The following is a 14525-nucleotide window of genomic DNA, read 5'->3' as shown; positions in this document are numbered from 1 at the left end:
GCAATCGCTATCTTTTTATGGTGAAGTGTAATGTGAACTTTTAAAATAAAGTGTTTTTTTTTTTACATTTGGTGTCAAAAAATCAGGAATTTTATTCTGAGGAGGGGCATGCTATTTTTATTCATGTGCTATAAGCACATGAATATATATTTAATTTAAAAAAATATATATATTTTTTTTTATTTATTTTTTTACACAGCAGCCAGCAGGGGGCGCCGGAGCCGAGCCGCTCATTAGATATTCATATATTCACTGCACCCGATCGCTACGATCGGGTGTAGTGAATATACGCGTCCCCTGCTGGCACCCCGGGGGGGCAGCCTGTGCTGCCTGGCACCCGGGGAGCCCACCTCCCCCCACAAACGTTCTGGGGCAGGCAGAGAGACTTCCATCACTCTGCCTGCCACCGTCCTCAGGCTCCCTGCGGCTTTTGCCGCAGGAGCTCATATTCGCCGGTCAGGGGCAGCGAGCCCCCGACTCGTTGAATACCGGAGCCTGCGAGGCTCCGGAACGTGGCGAATGTGCAGCGAATCCTAAAAAGGATTCGCTGCACCTCGCAGGTATTCTCATTGAATACCGCCCACTGACTGAGATTGGAAAAGTCTGATGGTCAGCAACATGGAGTCATGACCCCATGCTGAGAAGGACGGGTCCCACTTTGGGGTCAGGTCCCACATTTTGAAAACTGCTGCTCTTATCTACCTAGATCATCAATCAATATATGGTGGGGGAAATTGCTGAGCGTTTTTCACCCGTGTTGACGATTTTCCCGGGGGTGGACAACTTTCCATAGCAGAACGCTATGGAAAGCCATCCACTCCGCTGCTCACCTGCTGGTAATACCAGTAGATGAGTGGCCAGGCCTGTGATGATGTGGGATCATGCCTCAGCGCTCACCCCTCATCGCTGCCCTGCACTGGGCAGCTTTTGAGCTTAGACAAGTAAACTGTCAGCTCAGTTGCCCAGTATGTTTGGGCCTCTAGAGTTAATAGTGCCTTCAGTGGCGTAACTATAAATTTTGCTCCCCCCTGCCAAAAAATTTTTTGCGCCCCCCCCCCCCTATGGCATTTTGTTAAGACAAATACAACACTGCATATATATAAATATACATACATACATACATATACACACATTCAAGGACAGGGCACTCACCAGACTTGCGTACAGTTCTATGCTGCGGGTTACCGAGCCCAGCGCCGATCCTCTGTGTAAATCCCATGAAGAAAAAAGCAGCCCAGTCGCAGCATAATTCCAGATATGTTATAATTCTGTTTTGACCCCAGATCCTTTCCCCAGTGATGGGCGGCAAGTGTGTGCAGCTCCAGCACTTGCGCTATACAAAGTTGTTTATTATTTGCAGGATGCCTGGTCTGTACAGCAGAGGGATCATGCCCCTGCCTGCGCGTGTCTTCACAGCCGGGCAGACAGCAGAGCACTGCCCGGCTGTATTCAATGTCAGGACGCTGCAGCAGCAGTACTAGGTCCCCTCTAGGGATGGGTAATCATATGATGTTTCATCGGTAACATCGGATTTATGGTTCCAATGTTCGATGTTTAACCATGCAATGTTGAGGATCCAATGTTTCATCTACATCGCTAGATTTCTCCCCCGATGTTTTTCTCAATCTTCCAATGTTTTTTCTTTTGTGTGTCAATGTGTGGTGCTTTCAATGCTTTGCAGCCAGCTCACTCTCTCCTTGATTTATATTCATTAAAACTTAAGAGACTGATAAAAAAAAAAGCCATTAACAAACATGAAATTATCACCGCTGGCTGGGCTTTCATATGTGTGTGTGGCTGTGTGCTGCTGCTGTGGGTGGTAGTAGCTGACAGTTAAAGACAGTCTGGCCAGCCATTCAGCAGCAGCACACAGGACAGCCCCACCCCTGCCTCACTGCAACTGGTGCTGTTAGTGAGTCACTGTCGCACAGGTCTGGTTTGCATATCAGTGCTGATATACAGACCACACTGTGCTAGAAGCACTACAGCAGACAGCGACACTCCAGGCAGGGAAGAGGAACTGTATGGGTTTTCAAAGATAGCGGGTGCTAGAATTAACAGTATAATACGATAGTCACTAGTAGTGACATTGTGGTGAACTCCCTTCATATTTATTTATTTATTAATAGTTTCTTATATAGAGCAGCATATTCACTTGCGCTTTACAATAGGAGACAGTGATACAACAAACTGGGTATTTACAGTCAGTCAAAGGTATGAGGGCCCTGCTCGCAAGCTTACAATCTATCAATTGATTTATTATTATGCAGCAAGCATATCACAGTACCTTACAAAGGGCCTGATTCAGTTGTGGATGCAGACATTTGCACAGTTTATTTCTGTGCAGTGATTTATTAGTAACAGCGGCTGCAGATACTGAGTGACAGGTACAGTAGTTTCTATTTGAGGGAGGGGATGGGGGCTGGTTTGTCAAATGCGGACATGTTTCAAACATTAATTTGCAGTTGCACTGGCTCCAGCGTCTTTGTTTTGATGGTTATTCTAAGCAACAATCGGGTTGCTCAGATGTTTGATGTTGGCAATGTTGCATCTTTTATACTTAAGCGGTGGATTTGAGAGTGCAACTGCATCCACCTCTGAATTAGGCCCAAAGTTTTTCCATATTAAAACAATCGTGATAAATGTATTTAAATAAAAAAAAATTTTTTTTTATGAATTAGCAATAGCTTGCTATTACAAATGCCAGCATAGTCATGTTTTTTTATAACTTGTTACGGAGAGTCAGAGTGTATCATGGAGAACCCACTAAGATAAACTTAATAGAGGGATTATTTATCATTTCAGAAGCTTATTAGTGTATTATATGCTTTGGTAACCAGTTTATTTTAAAAAATATCGAAACATCGGTTAACATCGGGTTCACAGTACCAATGTTTAGGTCTAAATGATGTTTTGCAACCAATGTTGAAAAACATCATTTGACCGATGTTTTCTTTCGATGTCCCATCCCTCCCCTCCCTGTTATTTCTGACACTTTTTGTTTTTAACTTTAGCCGCCGCCGCCGGAAAGATTCACAGCCGAGCAGAGCTGCCTGGCTGTATTCAGCAGCAGCACTAGGTCCCGACTCCCGGCTATTTTAAATCTTGCACCGCATTCACCTGTCGGTTCCGCAAACCAATCAGAGCTCTCTTGCGGCCCGGCAGCCAATCAGGAGCCACCACTCCTGATTGGCTGTCGGACCGCTAAGGAGTTCTGATTTACTGGCGGACCCGGCAGGTGACTGCGGCAGCCAATCAATACAGCCGAGAGTCGGGACCTAGTGCAGTGTCCTGACACTGAATACAGCCGGGCAGCTCTGCTCGGCTGTGAATCTTTCCGGCGGCGGCGGCGGCTAAAGTTAAAAAACAAAGAGTGTCAGAAATAACAGGGGGGGCGAGTGCCCCCCCCTCTCTAAATCCGCCCCGGGACAGCGCTAAATAGAGAGCGCTGTCCGTGAGTCAGAGGTTGTGACAGCTAGCATTGTCATGTAATGTGGGCACATGACACTGTTGGTAGGAGTGTGATAGGCTGACTAAATCACATGGCGCATATGTGTCACTGCTAGCTGACACAGCCTCCGACTCCCGGGCAGCATCTCTGGTAACTCACAACAACCCTAGGTAGCAGCAGGGCCGGGCGAGTGCCGGCATCCGGCGCCCACGCAGCCCCCGCTCCTCCAAGCGGCTGCGGGGGCTGCCTTACAGTAGTTAAGCCAGTGAGTGCCTTCTAGAATGAGTTAGATACACTTCATGGGTCAGTAGTTACTTCCTTTTTTGTTTTGAATGTATCTGCAGTATCTACAGTAGCAAAGGGGACAGCAGGGGACCAGGAAGCAGGTAAGCGTGTATCGCGGGTTGGACGGGACGCCAGCCTCCAGCGACACCTACCTGCCACAAACCGGACCCAGACTGTTTCTTTCCCTTGCTGACTTTAACCTACCCCCTCAACCCCATTGCCCCCCCACCTCCAATTCCACGGAATAGAGGTGACCCAACCCTCAACCCAGCCCCGCACAAGACTCCCCCCCCCCCCACTTGTATCTCAAAATAAAGTTCACTTTTTACCCCATTTCAGTCCATCAGCCATTCTTTATACTAACATTTGTCCTACATTGTACGCATCAACTCCCATTTCCCCTGGGAGCGCAGGTTACAGAAACCAATCCTTGTCTGCATAATTCTTCGTGAGGCAGGTCCCCTCACCTGTTTAACCAGCAGCACCCTACCCCAAGTATACCCCTGATCAGTGAGCGCCAGCAACACAATTTACTCAGTTAAAATTATTTGGCTGAACTCTCACCCTGTAGTCTTGCAGTTGTAATTGTGAATTTCAATTAGGCGTTTATGCAGATGCAAAATACCTCTCTTAATTACAAACAGCTAATCATTACTTCTCACCCATTGGATGTAAATCATTTTCTTTGCGATCAATAATTGTAATGATAGTCATAAAAAATGTTCACGTGTGTGATAAAATCCAAAACGATCGGGGGAAGTAATCAAGAAAATGCCAAAACTGAAATTCTTGCGACCTGTAATTATAACTGTACCTTAGCTCTTCCTAAAACTGCCACTTCAAAGTTACCGCGATCCTTGCCTCAAGTGCTTCACATTTGAATATTGAACGGTATTGCAGTAGAATTTATTTAACAATTTGCCTTGGGAACATGTATATGCTTTTCTCCGTGTCGAGCAAAATACATTCAATATGACAGTTTGTGAAAGTTTTAACTTACACTATCAGTTTGTATAAACATTACTCAAACATACCATTCAGTTATGATTTTTAATTCTGCTGTTCAAAATGAAATTTAAATGAACTTTGCAAATGATGTTAAGAGAAAACTAATGTACATTTCACACTGCAGATTTCCTGCACCAATTGGATAGAAGCCTCAAGTCGCTTCACAATTTTATGCTGTTAGAGGACCCTGGTTCACACGTGCCGCATCTGCTTGTACTGTGCCTTTGTCTTCCTCCTATCATCATACTGCCTTTATCACACTCAATCCTAAGGCACTACTGTGATTTGGGCCGATATTGCCCAATTCTGACGGATTGGGAGAATAAATGTACTTATTTATTTACAGCAGATTACGTTGCGCTTTACAATTGTAAACAAAGGTAAAACAAACTGGGTAACAACAGACAGACTTGGAGGTAGGAGGGCCCTGCTGCAAGCTTACAATCTATAGGGATATAGGAGGGAAACAGGTACTTGTTTCCTAGCACGGTGCCCACGATATTAAGTTGTATGACATCGAATCGCATGCCATATGCCCGCATGTGATGCGATTTTAAATTGTATAAGCCCCTATACAATTTCTAATTGTATAAGCACCCTAATGGGTGCTTACAATGATAAATGCACCCCCACACCACCCCCACTATTAACGCCAACCCGAAGCGTGGCGAGCGCTGCGAGCCCGCGAGGGGCGGCGGTACACGTCCTACAACCTTTTCATACCCCCACTATCCACGTCGGCGTGGAGCCGATCTCATATAGTGTGGCGAGCGTAGCGAGCCACCTAGCCCTAAATGTGGCGAGCGGACGCGTATTACTTTACATGTATTCCGCGTTCTCTCGTGGGGCTCACTGTGCTCGCCACGATTCGGGCTCAGTGGCTCGCTGCACTCGCCACACTACATAAAATCAACTCCACGCCGACGTGGATAGTGGGGGTATGAAAAGTTCGTAGGACGCGTACTGCCGCCCCTCACGGGCTCACTGCGCTCGCCACACTTCGGGTTGGCGTTGATAGTGGGGGTGGCGTTGGGGGTGCTTTTAACATACTAAGCACCCATTACGGTGCTTATACAATTAATTATCGTATAGGGGTCACATTTAACATTGAAAACACCCATTAGTGTGCTTATACAATTTTCAATTGTATACCATTGTATATGGCATACAATGGCATAAAATGCGATGGTATACAATTTAAAATTGTATAAAATCGGCTGCCATTGCGTAACATCGCATCGCATACCATCGTATGCCTTATGGTCTGCGATGCGATGGGCGCCGTGCTAGGAAACAAGTACCGGGAAACACAAGGACAGGCATCAGTAATAGCATAGCTTGTAGGTCCAGAAGGGAAGCTATATGTTACATAAGTACCTCAGAGGGTTATGCATATGGAACTTAAATATGATAGGCTTGCCTGAAGAGGTGAGTTTTCAGGGAACGCTTGAAAGTTTGGAGGCTAGTGGAGAGTCTTATTGTGCGTGGAAGGGCATTCCATAGGGTGGGAGCAGCCAGATGAAAGTCCTGTAATAGTGAATGGGAGCTAGTGATCCGTGGAGTAGAGAGACGCAGATCTTGTGTAGAGCGTAGTGGTCGAGATGGGAGATATTGTGTGATAAGTGCAGAGATATATGCTGGTGCAGTATGGTTAATAGCTTTATATGCTAGTAGAAGGGTTTTATATTGAATACGGTAAAACACAGGTAACCAAAAAAAGGGACTGGCAGAGCGGATCAGCAGACGATGAGCATCTTGCTAGGAAGATCAGCCTAGCAGCAGCATTTAAAACAGATTGCAGTGGCGAGAGTGTTCTTGGGAAGACCAGTTTGGAGACTATTGCAATAATCAATGCGGGATATAATGAGTGCATGGAAAAGAGTAAATCATCAGTAAATCTTCAGAATAAATCAGGTGAAAACAGCCCAAATTGCATTTGTTTGACATCCCATTGAATCCGATGTGCGGTCCCATGTGCATCGGATGGGATCTGATGATCAGAACCCCCTCCTGGCGGCGGGTAACAGGGGTCGCATGCGATACATCACACGTGAAAGGACTGGGCGGCTCAATGGGGATCTGATGGCCATACACTGGTGTGAGTTATCGCAGTAGTGTATGGCCAACTTAACAGTACAGTAGGGTCAGAGTATGCAGGCTGTAGAGGGCGTTCGTTTGGAGGGGAGGCGGCTACTTGCGTGCCGGGCTTCGAACACTCATAGCCCAGTGAGAAAGTCTGAATTGGGCCCAGTGTCCACTGTGAGCGATTTGTAACCTTCTTTTTATTAACATACTGTTCTTGTGATGCTACATTATTACCAGTAACATCCCTGTTGACCTATTGTATGTGTTGACCTTTTCACCATGTTTACCTATGGCCTTTTCGACCAATAGTCGACCTATTGATGGTCAACCCTTTTATTGTCGATCTGCCAACCGCTTTGACCGCCAGAAGATTTTAATCCCTCTTTCTATACTTTGTTACCATTTCATCTGTTTTTTTATACTTTGCAGAATTTTATATTTAGTATAAATAAAATGTAAATCTTAATTCTCTTCCAGGTGCACCACACAAAGACATTTCTATATCGCTGTGAACACATACGGGCCGATTCAGATTCCTTCGCTGAGCTGCAAATTTGCAGCATGAGCGATTATAGAACAACCGCGTATGCAGTGCATATGCACGAGCTGTCCGTCCGAAGGTAGCCAACGATGGCCTGAACAGGGGTAAGAGGCTAGTGCCAGTGGCGTAACTATACATTGTGCGCCCCACCCCCAGTGGCAAACGCAGGATTTTTAGAGTGGGGTTCGCCATTACAGTCCTCAAAATTGGTCTTTTTATACACAGGATACTGTATGGAATACAGTATTATTATTTAACAGTACAGCTGTTCTATAGTATAAGCTACTTCAAACATTTTAAATAAGATGGCCAGGAAATGGTTAAACATATCATAATAAATAAATACACAGATATAATAGAACCAGTACTGCACTTTCTAAACTCACAATCTCCCACTTCATGGTAAGGCTCCTGTCTCTTCCTCCTGGCAGCTACTCTCTGGTCCATTGCGATGTTTGAGGGCTCAGATCCACACATACAGTACATGTGGTAGAAGAAGCTGGTACACTGGGCATGTGCAGCAGCTCTGCTCTGCCCCTTACACTGCATGATGTGGAGGCCGCTCTATTGATCATATTATGTGCTAGTGTTGTCATAATTGAAGTCACTTTCCAAGAGGAGGGGGGTTTCCAGGCAACCAGAAACCCCGCCTGCATTTGCCTATGCCCCCCAGCTGGAAATTTTGGCAATGCCCACCCTCCCCACACAGTAAAATTATACCCCCCCCCCCCAACCCTGCCTTACCCCTCTGCCACAGGGTCTGTGGCCGGGACCCGTAGATCTGCTTGTTTGCAGTCCCGGCGCTCCTCCTGGCTGGCTCCTGCTAATGAAAAGGACTATCACAAAAGGACTGCCCCTAATAGCAGATCGTTTTGGAGGATGCAAGAGGAGGCAGCCACCTCCTCTAGCATCCTCAAAAATTGTCTACTGTAAGGGGGCGGACATATTGTGTGGGCTATTTTTCATTACCTGGAGCCAGGAGGAGCGCCGAGACCGCAGACAAGTAGATCTGCAGGTCCCGGCAGCAGCGGCAAGCAGAGTGGTAAGGAAGACTGGTCCCGGCAGCAGTGCAGCACATCGATAGCCTCGCAGACCCCCAGCGCCCACAATTATTCAGAGCCTCCCTGTGACCGCGGGGTCTGTGGGGCTTATGTTACGCCACTCGGTAGCGCACTTTCCTTCTTGGGTCCTATTATTGTCAGTCCTTTGAATCAATTAGATTTATTTTGTAGCACTGTCTCTACTTGTATACAGTAAGAATATCTAGGGCAACAATCTCGGAAAACGGTTCCTAATCTTCTCAGCTTTTCCCTACATAACAGTTAAAAGCTAGAAATAAGAAAAGTAGTTTCAGTTTGCTTCTAAAAGTGATTATATCATACCCAGAAAACAATAATAATAAAAAATTCCATTTAAAGTGAAGCATCCACACAGTGAATTTTGGTCTGGTCGCAAATGAGAGAAAAAAAGTCTCCCCGGCCATAGAATGGTTGTGTCCAGCTGTGAAGGACACAGCAGGAAACCACTCAGAGCATCTCAAGGTAGATTACACAAAATTGGAGCCTCTTTATGTGGTTAGCTATCGAGTAGAATTTATGATAATTACCTTAAATAGCTATTGTAACTTTCACCGATGTTTTCTGTAAATTTTAGAAGTGGAGTTGTACAATGTCTTCTTCTTTACATCAGTGGTCACTCTGTGTGTGTGTGTGTGTGTGTGTGTGTGCTGATACTTCCAGGAACAATAATAAAGCATGCTTCCCTGTGAGCGTCTCATGCTGCTTTCCCACTGCCTACACGGGCCACAAAGACCCTTTCCCAATGAAGGGGTCCCCCCCCCCCCCCTACGTCGCCCTGGGAGAGGTGAGTATGGTTTCCTTTCATAGGTTCCCACATGGATTTCGTCGGACTCCGGACCGCCGACGCCATCGCCGACAGGGATGTCGACATGGATACAGACGCCGACACAGACCAGGACATCAGGACCAGGGATACCTACGGGCTCAAGCTAGGTAAGTATCAGTGTGTTTGTGTAATGTATGTATTAAACTTTTATTTTTCACGTGTGTCAGTGTGTTTATTGTACTATTTCTTTTACTGTGGAACTACAAGTTCCAGCAGGCCCTTTAATGCCCCGCAGGCTGGGACTTGTGGTTCTCCAAGTCCCAGCTTGCGGGGGAGGTTCCACAGTAAAAGACAATCGTTTTTATTCTATTTTTTTACACCATTCCATCAGCTCGATGCCCACCGCCCAGGGTCACCGGGGACAGCTTCAGGCTTCAGCCTGGTCAGGTAAGTCCTGGAGGGGGGGGACCCCAGGGCCCCTGGCCAGGCTGACTGGTCGGTAGGGTTAATGCTTTGGCCGCTGGAACTTATATAATAAGTGTCCCCCGGCTGTGGCATTACCCTGCTGGCTGGTTTGGCCTGGGGCTGGTTCTTAAAATACGGGGGACCCCTAGTCATTTTGTCCCCCGTATTTTGGGAACCAGCCCCGGACCTGGAGCCTGGGGCTGGTTGTAAAAAATCAGGGAACCCCTATTTGTCGGGTTTCCTGATTTTTTTAATACCAGCCCCGGCTCCTTCAGCCTGGTGCTGGTTACGGCAGTGGGGGGGGGATCCCATGCCGTTTTTCTTTTTAACGGGTAAAGGGCTACCCCTTTCCCACTGCCGAAAAAATGGCTTTTAAGCGGGTAAAACACTGCTTTTTACCCGTTTAAAAAAACACAGTATTTTTAAACGGGTACAGCAACCTGGAGCTTTCCCACTGCAGCTGTACCCGTTTAAAAAGGCTAAAAAAATGGCATTTTACCGTGTAAAGCCTGCAGTGGGAAAGGGGAGTCAGTGGAAAAGCAAATGATATGTTTATTAACCCTTTGAGTGCCAACTTGCTGTGAAAGAAGTGCAAAATATCAACTAAAAACCATACCTACCAACTTTTAGATGATGGATGTCGTTTGGAGGTGTGGCCTGGTGGCAAGGGTCCTTACGAGGCCATGCTGGTCAGCTCTGGATGGGGTACCTGAGGAAGTGGGTACCCCCCAAATAATGATCATGCGCACAGCGTCTATTCCTGCAGCCAGAGTGGCTGGGGGCAGAAGCTGCTGGGCAAGCCCCCACAGTGGTTTCAATGGAGGCATGGCCTCGTGGTAGCACCGCAAGTATATGCCACCCCCCCTTCCCACTAGGCCATGCCCTCAAAATGTTGGCGTGCGGCTGCGGCGTGAGCACTGGCCCTTATTCAGATCTGATCGCAGTACAGATTTGTTCTCAAAATGGGCAAAACCATGTGCACTGCAGGTGGGGCAGATGCAACATGCGGTCTCTTCTGGCACCCCAGGGCCATGGCGCAGGTACCAGCATAATAATGTAAAAATGCAGAGCATGCATCTGATGTACTACAAGTGCCAGCATGCAATGACAGGCCATGAGTGTTCTTGCATGCTGCCAGCACCCCCTAGCCACTGCTTGGACTACTGCAGCATTGCTACATCCCTGGTCGACATCATAAGTGTCAACTTGCATATGTTGACAGTATGACCTTCTACATTTTCAATATCAATACTGTGACACATCCGTCCATGGTGTATATTTTGTTTTCGTCACATTCTTGTGTAATGCAAAGACATTAAATGGAATCACATAAAAACGTCGGTACTTGTTTCCTAGCACGGCCACAATCACGGCCACAATCGCGGCCATCGGGGGTAATTTTTAGTGGCCTGCGACGCGACCGACGCGATGCACCCGATTTTTCCATTGAAATGCATTGAAAACAGTGAAAAATCGGGTCGGTCGCGTCGTGTGCACCTAAAAATGCTTAAATGGTACAGACGCGAGGCCCCCGATTTCCCCATAGGGAACAATGTTAAATGCCTCAATTTACCCGCGATGACCACGATTTCCCATAGGAAACAATGTTAAATGGATCAATTTACCCAAATCAGCATAGGGAAGAATGGTAAATGGGCCAGAAACCCCCAAAAAACCCACAGAGCAGTGGAATGTCCCCCCAAAAGTAGTTGACGCCACCCCGCTATCAACGTGAACCCGAAGCGTGGCGAGCGCAGCGAGCCCGCGAGGGGCGGCGGTACGCGTCCTCCGACCTTTTCATGCCCTACTATCCACGTTGGCGTGGAGTTGAGAATAGTGTGGCGAGCGCAGCGAGCCACCGAGCCGGAAGCGTGGCGAGCGCAGCGAGCCCCGCGAGGGGACGCGGATACCTTCACAGGTAAACGCGTCCCTTCGCGGGCTTACCAGGTGTCCGCGTCGCCATGGACACCTGGGAAGCCCGCGAGGGGACACGTATAACTGTGAAGGTATCCGCGTCCCCTCGCGGGGCTCGCTGCGCTCGCCACGCTTCGGGCTCGGTGGCTCGCTGCGCTCGCCACACTATTCTATTCTCAACTCCACGCCGACGTGGATAGTAGGGCATGAAAAGGTCGGAGGACGCGTACCACCGCCCCTCGCGGGCTCGCTGCGCTCGCCACGCTTCGGGTTCACGTTGATCGCGGGGTGGCGTATAGTACTTTTAGGGGGACATTTTTATGTTCAGGGGTGTTTTTGGCCCATTTACCATTGTTCCCTATGATAATTTGGGTAAATTGATCCATTTCACATTGTTTCCTATGGGAAATCGTGGTCATCGCGGGTAAATTGAGGCATTTAACATTGTTCCCTATGGGGAAATCGCGGGCATCGCGTCTGGCCCATCGCACCCGATTTTATAGCGGCCGCGATGCCCGCGATGGCCCCGATTTTACCCCCGATGACCGCGATCATGATCGTTGTGGCCGTGCTAGGAAACAAGTACCAAAACGTCTTACTACTTCAACAATAGCGGCTTATTTTTATAATGCCCCTTATTGGTTTAGCGTGAAAGGAAATGAAACATGGAACTTTATTCCCAGCGGGGGAGAAGAGTCCTCACGCTGTCGCAGTCCAATTTTACTATTTTATTCAACTTCATAATGACTGTACGGCCAACGTTCCAGTAATCTCATTTGTGGCATTTTATTTTTTGTTTATTTTCTCAGTTATGACATTTATGGTGACTAATTAATTTACTTTATGCATTAATGGCTTTAGGGTCAATATGTGGAAATATGTTTTGCTTAATAGCTCATTCTTGTGTTTATTTTCCGTGCAAATCTCCGAAGAAATAAAAAATTATTGCAAAGCCCCCTGGCAACGATAAACAATAGTTAGAGTCGCTTCCTAGAATGTCAGCATTTAAGCCCAGCGTGTTCTCTCCCCTCTTCCTTTGCTGTTTGTTTAACAATGTTGAAATTACTCCTCTTATTCCAGCAGCTATCTCCTAGGGCTTTGATTCAGCATAAAACTCTTCAAAGGACAACGAAACTCATTGCTTAGTTTCCAAAACAGAAAACATTTTATGCATTCACAAGTAATATAATTGCCAATGAAAAAGACCCACAAAACTTCTCCACCGGGTACAGAGCAAACTCGCTACGGAATATCTATGTGTGCTATATAAATAATTTAATAAATAAACGCTGCAGCATCCCTCCCTGAAACCAGTCCAGGCATTCAGTCAGCAGCACCCAGATTTAATACCCCTACTAGCCCGGACAATATTAGAATTAATACAGTAGCGTCACTACAAAATATGCGCCCCCCCTGCCGGAAATTTTTGGCAGCGTTCCCCAACCCCTTCATCACCCCCCCCCCCCCCCAAGCCAGAAAATGTTGGCAGCACCGCCAAACCCCCTTATACCCCCCCCCCCACCCACCCCCACTAAAGTTTACCATCACTCACCCATCTGCTTGTCGCCGCCGGGTCTACCGGACCTGAAAATCCACTTGCCTGCAGTCCCGACACTCTTTCTGCTGCTAATGAAAAATACCTCCAACAAAATGGCTGCCCCTAACAGCAAACCGTGTTTAAGGATGCTAGAAGAGGCCGCCTCCTCTAGCATCCTTAAAACCTGTCTGCTGTAAGGAGGCGGACGTTTTGTTAGGGCAACAGAAGGAGAGGTAGTCATCCTCACAGGATCCTCATTGTATTTTTGAGGAAGATAGGACCCCCCTAAATGATAACAACAAAACTGGCGTAAGCCTAGAGTGTATTGGTTTACTATGGGAGGTGTGCGACCACTGGACAATGTGGAGATAGCTTTATTGGAAGAGAGAGAGAAAGTATGTCCTTGTCGGGTGCACCTATTAGGTCCTTAAATAAAATAAAATTTAACTTTTATTGAATGATTACTTAAAACTAAGCGAAATATGACAAACACACATGTAACATTGAAATGTGAGTACAAGGGGAAGGGTAAGTGTGTTTATTAAAATCGGTGGCCTGCTCAATTCGCACTAATGTTATTACACAGGTTTATCTTAGGTTTCACATATGTGTGTACAATCGGAAAATAAATTTGTCTCAAATTCCACGTACTGTATATGTGTGCTCCTTGAAATAAATTTGTGGATTGGTACCGTGTCTGTTTATTTGCTCTTTATAAGAGGTTATATCAGTGGTCTTGCAGTCGATGAAGCATAAACATCAAACTTCCAATAGTGTTATGTTTCCCATAGGAAGGAGAAACAGCCTCTGGGAGATCGATATATCAGTGATTTGGACAATTCTTCAGTCGACTCTGTGTCGTCACATTAGGTCATACAGTATTAAGTAGATATAATGCAGTAGGTTGTGGCCCCAACGGTATTTATACAGCACATTCAAGATATCGTTGTCATATCATATTGTCGTTTTGACATTTCATTGGACAGTGCTTTAATTCTGTCACGTGACAGGAATATCTGGTCAGGTATTGACTGCCACAGTCGACACACTGTGTGTCGGCCAAAACCTGTCAGTGGGTAATATATTCAACTTAGAGGGAGCCAAAATGTATAATCAAACACTTTTGAACATTTTCCTGCATCATTATATTTATTCTTAATTCAGAGTGACTGACACCGGCATATATATAACCAAATTGGTTGTCAGTGGTGTGTCGACTGCCACCTGTCGACATGAGGGTGTGCGTGTTTCTCTAGAGGCAGTATTCACACTTCCAGTCAGTGAGCATAGGTTTATAGTGCAGGCTATGTGCACGGATAGATAAGTTGAGTCCCTTCAGCAGTTTTGATAAGATTGTGAATGCAAAGGGATAATAGTAGGTCAAAAGGACACTT

At 46.5% G+C, this 14525-nt stretch overlaps 1 long non-coding RNA gene across 1 annotated transcript in view; it reads right to left on the bottom strand.

Moving 5' to 3' along the window:
* The window catches only part of LOC146007274 (uncharacterized), a 67928-nt gene extending 66498 nt beyond the window's left edge, over window positions 1–1430 (bottom strand). Inside the window, exon 1 of the long non-coding RNA XR_014444309.1 lies at window positions 1153–1430. This is a non-coding gene — a long non-coding RNA (uncharacterized LOC146007274). The remainder of the gene's footprint in view (window positions 1–1152) is intronic.
* Window positions 1431–14525: the final 13095 nt, after the last annotated feature.

Source organism: Crinia signifera, chromosome 6, assembly GCF_055691185.1.
Source record: "Crinia signifera chromosome 6, ASM5569118v1, whole genome shotgun sequence".
Lineage (NCBI taxonomy): Eukaryota > Metazoa > Chordata > Amphibia > Anura > Myobatrachidae > Crinia > Crinia signifera.
Note: the sequence above shows the minus strand (reverse complement) of the source record. Positions and strands in the feature narration are given on the sequence as shown.